At 39.3% G+C, this 9,599-nt stretch overlaps 1 protein-coding gene across 2 annotated transcripts in view; it reads left to right on the top strand.

Moving 5' to 3' along the window:
* Positions 1–7,179: 7,179 nt before the first annotated feature.
* The window catches only part of traf3ip2l (TRAF3 interacting protein 2-like), a 15,609-nt gene continuing 13,189 nt past the window's right edge, over positions 7,180–9,599 (top strand). The window contains exon 1 of one of the 2 annotated variants that reach the window (XM_053636672.1): positions 7,180–7,374. The gene's annotated coding sequence lies outside the window, so the exon portion shown is untranslated. Of the gene's footprint in view, positions 7,375–8,053; positions 8,168–9,599 lie in introns of those variants that run through there. The other variant, XM_053636673.1, reaches the window with a different exon arrangement.

Here is a 9,599-nt window from a genome sequence, read left to right as displayed (position 1 = left end):
ATTCACTCAGAAACCTGGTGGGAAAGGTCTAATTTTTCAACATGTATGGGAAAATTATTGATGGCACGCTGTCCTTCTGAACCTGGTTGCATCTGCCAGGAGGTCAAGACTAGGCTCAGAAGGCGCTTCCAACGTGAAAACCCCAAACAAACTCTGACTTGGTGTCTCACGACACGGTATTTCCACGGTTAGCGTCCGTCCGTCTCGGTCTCTAGCTTTAAACCTGATCGAAAAGAAGCTGACGTTCACAAACGAAAGACAAACCTTATTCATCCAGATGGATGTATTTGTGTGCCTGCTTTCTCAAGACAGTACGGATAACAGTGGAGAAAATGCTAATGACATATAAACGTATTAATAATGGGTAATAAAAACGGAAATATTATTCTGTATCCTGTAATAACGCCACACACGTACCAACCACCGACTCAGCAGTAGGGCAGCTTTTCACTGTTGTTTAGCTTTTAAGTAGAAATGGGAGGGGTGTTGTATAGTCTGGTCACAGACGAAGGAAAAAATGGTATGATGAAACACTGGATGAAAGGGTAGAAATTGGTTCCTGCCTTTTCAGAAAAAAAAAACGGAGAAGAAAGAAGACTAGGGCGGATTTTATCTTTCACATAACTTGTCTTGTTTAAAAGTTGAGTTGCTTTAACGGATGTGTGACACTTCGGAGCTGTCAGAGCTGCTGTTCTAGGAAGATTCATCAACACCTTCTAACCAATCAGAATCCAGGAGTGGTATAAATGCAGATAAACAGCTTATGAAAAGGTTTTCTTTCTGACACACTCATGCTTACACACGTAACTGCGCCACATATTGGATACATTTTACAAACTATATACTCATATATATTTATTACATTATTATTATAGAATTGTATATAACTTCAGCCTAATTTTTTTTTTTTTTGCCACATTTTTGAACTGAAATGGACTTGACTGGGATTATATGTCATGAAGATACACAAAATGTCCCGTAATAATAACAACATCCATCCATCCATCCATCTTCTATACCGCTTTATCCTTTTCAGGGTCACGGGGAAACCTGGAGCCCATCCCAGGGAGCATGGGGCACAAGGCGGGGTACACCCTGGACAGGGTGGCAGTCCATCGCAGGGCACAATCACATACACACTCACACACCCATTCATACACTACGGACACTTTAGACACGCCAATCAGCCTACCGTACATGTCTTTGGACTGGGGGAGGAAACCGGAGTACCCGGAGGAAACCCCCGCAGCACGGGGATAACATGCAAACTCCACACACACAGCGCCACTGCTCATCACCCTGAGAACACCATTCATATAGAGTGAAGCATGGTAGTGGTAGTATCATGCTACTGGGATGCTTATTTATCAGGAGGCACTGGGGAAACTGGTCAGGATTGAAGGAGAGATTGTTGGACGAGGGCAATCTGAGCAGATAACTTGTTCCAGAGATCTTCCAACAGGACAACGACCTTAAGCATACCGCCAAAGCTATGCTGGAGTGGTTCAAACCCAAGAACCTGAATGTGTTTGGAAGCCTCAGTCAAAACTCAGACTTTAGTCTGATTGAGAATCTGTGTTCACCTACTACGTGGTAATGACACAAATGCTACAGATGCAGAGGATCTGATGAAATGATGAAGGGCATGAAGGACCGCGTTGAGTCGCGAGAATTGAACCGAGCGGAATGAGTTTCATTTTGTGCAAACGTAACTTTTATAAATGATCATAAAGGACATGGCGTCTCAGCTGGTGTTGTTCAGCATTATAAGTTTCTTCTCTTCGCTGTCAGGAAGCTTTTCTTTGACCACCTTTTCCTTCCTGACTCGAACTGCTCAGACTGTTCCAACCTCAGCATCCTCAAACCACCGCCTCTTTATCGTTAAAACTCGCCGATTCTGCATTTCTTTGTCCTACTTTTGTTGTCGTCGTGTCTTCCGATATACCAGAGATCTGAGATCTGCTTCAAGACTTCACGCTCAGTGGACGTTAATGTCTGTTATTCACAAAGCTGAAATGGGGGGGAGAAAACCCCCATAATAATAATGTTATGAACTCATTCTTGATTAAAGCCTACTTTATAAAAAAAAATTGCTTATTTACAAAGGTTTTATTTCATTAAAATGCCTATTGAATTGAAAGTCTGAAGATTTAAAAAAAAAAAAAAAAAACTGTTTAGCTGACAGAGCCACATGTGATACCCAGCTGTTTGCATTTATTTATTTGTTTGCTTGTTTGTTTCTGACATTGTGATACAGTCATCACTGTAATTAAACCACTGCGCTGTTGAATTCTCAAATCTGATTGGTGATTCATTTCCTATTACAGCAGCTCTGACATTAGTTCAGCTGCCAGTCCCAGGTTTATACAGTATTAATGTACAAACTTTATTTATTTATTTATTTTTTGTCTTATTAACTTCAGGGGGGGGGGGGGGGTTATCTTATTAACTTCAAGGGAGGGGGGAGGGTTTATCGTAAACCCTACCCGTTTACGATAAATGTCCTGGGATTTTTAATGACCACAGAGAGTCAGGACCTCCTTTTAACGCAGGGGTGTCCAATCTTATCCGGAAAGGGCCGGTGTGGGTGCAGGTTTTCATTCCAACAAGCAGAAGCCACACCTGATTCTACCGAAAGCCAAGTTCAACTGATTAAACAGATGGAATCAGGTGTGGCTCCTGCTTGGTTGGAATGAAAACCTGCACCCACACCGGCCCTTCCCGGATAAGATTGGACACCCCTGATTTAACGGATCATCCAAAAGTGCCGTTTTTACAGTATAATGTCCCAGTCACTATACTGGGGCATTAGAACCCACACAGACCATAGGGTGAGCGCCCCCTGCTGGTCTCACTAATACCACTTCCAGCAGCAACCTGCATTTTCCCCCCAGGAGTTCACCCATCCAGAACTATATCTCCCATCCAGGTACTATCCAGGCTCATCCCTGCTTATCTTCAGTGGGAACCCAGGCAAGAACTGCAGGGAGATATAGTTCTGGACGTTGGGCAGAACACCATACATTCAACACAGTTTACAACACTACACAATCCCCATCCTAATATCCAAATATTGCACCTTAAGCAGAAATCGGTAGACTCCGTTATATAGGTATATATTTATGTAGTGTATTACAGTGGAGGTAGAAATAGCAGCTGTATGCAGTTCAGAGTGCATTAAACAGGACGGTACAATTGTGGTATACAGTCATGGGAAAAAGAAAGTACACCCTGCATCAATTCTATGTTTTTTTTAATTTATCAGGGCCTAAAGAACCGTTATGTGGTCCTCACCAACTTCTCTACAAACAAATAACCTCCGAAAAAAATAAGTACACCCTCCCTCCTTTCATCATTATTAAGAGAGTTGTAATTAGCAGCCCGGTGTTACTAACGAAATGCACAAGATTAGTTCATCATCAGGAAGTGTGACTACTTCTGTAAAGGAGAACTTTTGGCACTTTGTTGTTCTGGAGCACTCAGGTATGTGTCTACTGTACATCATGCCAAGAATTCAATTCAATTCAATTTTAATTTGTATAGCGCTTTTAACGATGGGCGTCGTCTCAAAGCAGCTTTACAGAAACCTATAAACACAGGATGGAGATTTTAAGTGTGTGAATTTATCTCTATTGAGCGAGCCGGTGGTGACGGTGGTGAGGAAAAACTCCCTGAGATGATATGAGGAAGAAACCTTGAGAGGAACCGGACTCAGAAGGGAACCCGTCCTCATCTGGGTCACGACGGATAGTGTGAGAGTAAAGGAAAGTTCATTACGGTTTAATATGAAGTCTGTTTGTTGAACTAGTCCACTGTTCACTAAAGGAGACCTGAGTGTAAAACTGCATGTGGTAATTGCAGTCCCAAGGCCATCGCAGCAACCGTAGTCCCAGCAACCACAGCGAGAACGTCCATGTGGAACTGAGGTCCAAAACCATTTCCATGGTACTTGAAGAAGGAAAGACATCAGCCATGACCTCTTGTCCATCAATCTGGGAAGGGTTATAAGGCCGTCTCCAAACAGTTTGAAATTCTCCGTTCTACAGTGAGAAGGATTGTCTACAAACGGAGAGCCTTCAAGACAGTTGTCAGTTTTCCCAGAGGGGTATTCCAGAAAGCAGGTTCTATGACTAGGTAAGTTTACACAGTGTAAATGGACAACCTCAACTTTTAGATCCAAAAACAGGGGTAACTTTCAGGGTATCTAAGTAGCTATATCAACTTACTCTCTGAACAAAACCTGCTCCGGAGCAGGTCATGATCTAGGGTTAGTTTGTTTCAGAGAGCTGACATAACATGGCATGCCCTTTTAAAGAATGTCCTGCGGACGAGGAAGCACAGATTATATAGGATCTTTTTAGGCGTGAGAGGGTGATAAGACCCCGTATAGTTGTGTTTTCGTATCCGGATGAATATTTGTGGGAGCGTTACCATTTTTTCACATGAATCGTTACTTCATTTAACAAACCTTTTGAAAGCTCACATCGCCAGCGTGACTCATCGTGGATCATTGATGAACACCGAGTACATTTTATGCATTGCCCTTTGTTTTGTTTTGCCACAGGGTGTTTTCTGTATAATGTGTGGGAAAGGTGATTGTGTGTAGGGCTGTTTGTACAGTATGCCTTGCACTCAAACGGTTCCTACACACTTTTGTGCACTTCCCTGGCCATTAACCTATAAGACTCATTTAAAGGAGAGTTCCACAGAGTGGCGGGTTCTGTCCGTTCTGGGGATATTGAGAGCTGCATATAGCACTACTTTATCTATCTATCCATAAGTACACAGACACAAATCGATCTAATCGTCTAACTTTTAATTTCAGGCTTCCGAAATGCGATTGGATGCATCGATGAAACACACATTCCTATTAAAGCTCCTTCAGTTAATGAAGGAGACTATGTTAGTAGGAAGTCATTCCATAGCCTCAGTGTGCAGATAATGGTCGAATATTGGGTGCTAAATCAAGGTTTAAGAAATGAAATGCCGCTCATTACTGGTCCCCACTAACTGGGTAATATGTGATGGATCCCACCTCATCACCAACATGGAAGCAAAATGGCCAGGGTCTGTACATGACGCCAGAATGTTTCAGGAGTCGTTGTTTTATAAAGCCTAGATTTTTTTAAACTAAGTATACAGTATGTGAATATACTGAAACTTCAGTGGTTACTTGCTGGGTGACAGACAGTACCCTTGTCTGCCCTATTTGATGACCCTCTACCCTGAACCTGAGCCTGAACCACAGGCACAATTTAACCTCACCCACAGTAGAACATGAGCCAAGGTGGAGATGACTGGTCAACAACAATGACAGCAACAAAAACTGCAACAAATTTCGATATGTAGTCAACAACAACAACAACAACAAAAAAATGCAGCAAATTTCAATATGTAGTCAACAACAACAGCAACAACAACGAAAAATGCAACAAATTTCAATATGTAGTCAACAACAACAAAATGCAACAAATTTCGATATGTAGTCAACAACAACAACAACAACAAAAAAATGCAGCAAATTTCAATATGTAGTCAACAACAACAGCAACAACAACGAAAAATGCAACAAATTTCAATATGTAGTCAACAACAACAAAATGCAACAAATTTCGATATGTAGTCAACAACAACAACAACAACAAAAAAATGCAGCAAATTTCAATATGTAGTCAACAACAACAGCAACAACAACGAAAAAATGCAACAAATTTCAATATGTAGTCAACAACAACAAAATGCAACAAATTTCGATGTGTAATAAACAACAACAAAAAATGCAACAAATTTCAATATGTAATATGTAAAAAAAAAATAAAAAAAAATAAACCAACATTCAGAAAGCAGGTGGCAAAAAAATACACCCTATAATCTGAATTTGCTGGGACACCCACTCCTGGGGGGTTGTTGTTGTTGACTACATATCGGAATTTGTTGCATTTTTTGGTGGTTGTTGTTGTTGTTGATTACATATCGGAATTTGTTGCATTTTTTGGTGGTTGTTGTTGTTGTTGATTACATATCGGAATTTGTTGCATTTTTTGTTGTTGTTGACTACATATCGAAATTTGTTGCATTTTTTGGTGGTTGTTGTTGTTATTGTTGTTGACTACATATCGAAATTTGTTGCATTTTTTGGTGGTTGTTGTTGACTACATATTGGAATTTGTTGCATTTTTTGGTGGTTGTTGTTGTTATTGTTGTTGACTACATATCGAAATTTGTTGCATTTTTTGGTGGTTGTTGTTGACTACATATTGGAATTTGTTGCATTTTTTGGTGGTTGTTGTTGTTGTTGACTACATATCGGAATTTGTTGCATTTGTTGTTGTTGTTGTTGTTGATGACTACATATCGAAATTTGTTGCATTTTTTGGTGATTGTTGTTATTGTTGTTGTTGACTACATATCGAAATTTGTTGCATTTTTTGGTGGTTGTTGTTATTGTTGTTGTTGACTACATATCGAAATTTGTTGCGTTTATTTTGGTTGTTGTTGTTGTTGACTACATATCGAAATTTGTTGCATTTTTTGGTGGTTGTTATTGTTATTGTTGTTGACTACATATCGAAATTTGTTGCATTTTTTGGTGGTTGTTGTTGTTATTGTTGTTGACTACATATCGAAATTTGTTGCATTTTTTGGTTGTTGTTGTTGTTGACTACATATCGGAATTTGTTGCATTTTTTGTTGTTGTTGTTGACTACATATCGAAATTTGTTGCATTTTTTGGTGGTTGTTATTGTTGTTGTTGACTACATATCGAAGTTTGTTGCATTTTTTGGTTGTTGTTGTTGTTGTTGACTACATATCGAAATTTGTTGCATTTTCTGTTGTTGTTGTCAGCTGAGGTTGTTTGTTTACAGAAGTGAGGTGAGGGCCACACAATTGTTTTAATTTAGGCTCTGATTAAAAAAACAACAACAACAACAACAACAACAGAGAATTGAAGGAGGGTGTATTTTCTTTTCCCCATGACTGTATAATAAATAATAACAGCAATGATATATAGTAATGCAAATATTAATCAATAATAATAATAACAAACAATAAATAACAATACAAATAAATAATAATAATAATAATAATAATAATAATAATAATAATAAACAAGCCTCTGATTGGACAGTGAACCTACCAATCATGGCTCAGGAGGCGGGACTTATTGGAAATCAGGTTGTGCGTAATTGAGAGAAAGTGAGAGTGTGTGTGAGTGTGTGAGAGTGTGTGAGAGTGTGTTACAGTGTGTTACTTGATCAGACCTGTAGCTTCACGTTTACTCCGGATTTAGGCTCCGTCTGCTATTTAACTAACTCTGGACGCAAAACTTTCCGTCACTGATGTTCTCAGCTGTGTGTGTGGATGAGCTCAGAGGTAAGAGTGTACATTTTAACTCCTGGAGTGTGCGCGCGCGCTCTCCCTTCACTAACAAAATATCGGATTAGAAGCAAAGTGATTGATTAATGAGCTGACATGCTGATGTAGTTTGGTTTGAAAAGGCAGAAGTTTAAACAGGATTTATGTGTGACAGACAGACAGACAGACAGAAAAGGAAGGCAGGAAGGCGCGTGCGGGTGAAACAGTAGCTTTCTCACCTCTTTAATGTGACAGAAAATGTTCTCATGTGGAAACACCAGTTCATCCTGCTTCACTCTTCAGCTCACAACACATTCCTCTCAGGTCATTACTGGATTATTATACAAGCTTTTATACACTCAGCAGTGGTTTATTAGCCAACTCAAAAGTTCGCAATAATACTCTCTCAGAAAGGAAAGTACAGCAAGGGGGGAGGGGGGGGGCACAAACTTTACATTTCTCTATCACTCTTGTGGTTACTTCAGGAGTACACCTTTTGTATCCTGTAGTATGTAGTTTAACCTAGGGTCTATTTATGTAGCTTAAATATTTATCAGTTTAATGTGACACTTCATATATCCACATCTCCAGTAAAATGTGCATATTAAATATACAAAAGATGTACTCTTGAGGTTACCATCACGGTGACAAGCAAAGGTACAGTTTAGTGTATGTGTGTGTGTATACGTATATGTGTATGTATTTATATATGTATGATGTGTCTTTAATTCATTTAAACATACACTATATTCACATTTCCAGGTGAAAGATGCATATGCAGAAATTTAGCACTACTCAGGGGAGAAAAAAGGTACTAAACGGCACCTGTAGCCTTTCTGTTTATGTAGCGTACCTTTTTTTTTTTAAAAAGCTTTTACTCTAACAATCAAATCGTTTTTTAAAGGTGCACTATAGGCTATCCACCTCTCCAGGTGAAAAAGACATATCAAAGGTCCAAAAGGTGTACTCTTGAAGGTACCACTACCGCGACGAGCAAAAGTACCGTTTAGTAGCGTTTTATTTAGACAACAAAACATTCGCAAACAAACAACACAGTGCTTAATATTGTGCTAATGCGTAAAAGTTGCACTTTTATTTTTGACAGTCGTTGCATTATCAAGTAAGTTTTTATGTAGATACTTTTTTTTGTTGTTGTTGTTGTTGTTTTAAATCTAGGCCTTTAATAATAATTATAAGAAGAAGAAGAAGAAATAAATAAATAATTTTTTTTTGATTATTAGGATTTGGCCTCATTCGTAAGAGGCTGGTTTGCTAAACAATTCAATGTGAATTTAGGGGGGAAAAAGGGTACTAGACTGTACCTTTCCTTGTCGCTGAGAATGGTCCGCTCACCTTTTCTACCGTGTATCTTTTACCTAGCGAGGTATAATTAGTCTACCTTTTTTAAAGCTTGACTCTAAAAGAGTCATTTTTAAATGTGCACTATAGCGACATTTCCAGGTGAAAGACACATATTAAAGCTACGAAACAAGATGTTTGGTTTTGTTTTTCCCCCTGAAAGTTTATTAATAATATAATAATCTTTTATTAATGTAGCACTTTTCATTTCAATTCCAAAATTTCAAAGGGCTTTATATTTAAAAAAAAAAAAAAAAAAAGTAATGATTACACAAAGAATAAAACAATCAATCAAAAATAGAACAGGGGATCACTGCAAAGATAAGTGGTTAGTGAAATAAGTAAAAGCTCTACCACCGACTGAGCTGCGAGTTAGTAATAAACCTGCCTCGGCTGAAGGAAGTGCTCACGATGGGTTCTACTGCCTCAGGAGATCAGTAAGAGATATCTGTAAGTAATATCTCGGAGTTGAACCATTCAGATCTTTTATATGTCGTTAGCAAAACGTTGTAGATGACACACAACTTAATACGCAGCTAAAGTAAACCGAATAAAACTAGAGTGATGTGGAATCTCCGTGTGTGGATACTCCAGTTCAGTAATGTTCTCGGGTTTGCGTGCTGCGACCGCCTTCTTCAAATCCCACCAGAGATTTTCCATGGGGTTCGAGTCGGGTGACTGTGATGGCCCTGTAGAATCTTCCAGGACATCTTCTGCATCCAAGCCTTGGTGGAATTTGAGGTACGCTTGGGATCGTTGTCCTGTTGGAAAGTCCGACGACGCCCAAGCTTCAGCTTCCTCACAGACAGAGGTTTCCTACTAGGATTTCCTGATACTTCAATGAATCCATCTCACCTTCCACACGCTGCAGGTTTCCAGTGCCA

This window comes from Ictalurus furcatus, chromosome 11 (genome assembly GCF_023375685.1).
Source record: "Ictalurus furcatus strain D&B chromosome 11, Billie_1.0, whole genome shotgun sequence".
Classification (NCBI taxonomy): domain Eukaryota; kingdom Metazoa; phylum Chordata; class Actinopteri; order Siluriformes; family Ictaluridae; genus Ictalurus; species Ictalurus furcatus.
The sequence above is the reverse complement of the archived record's forward strand: the minus strand, read 5'-3'. Positions and strand labels throughout refer to the sequence as shown.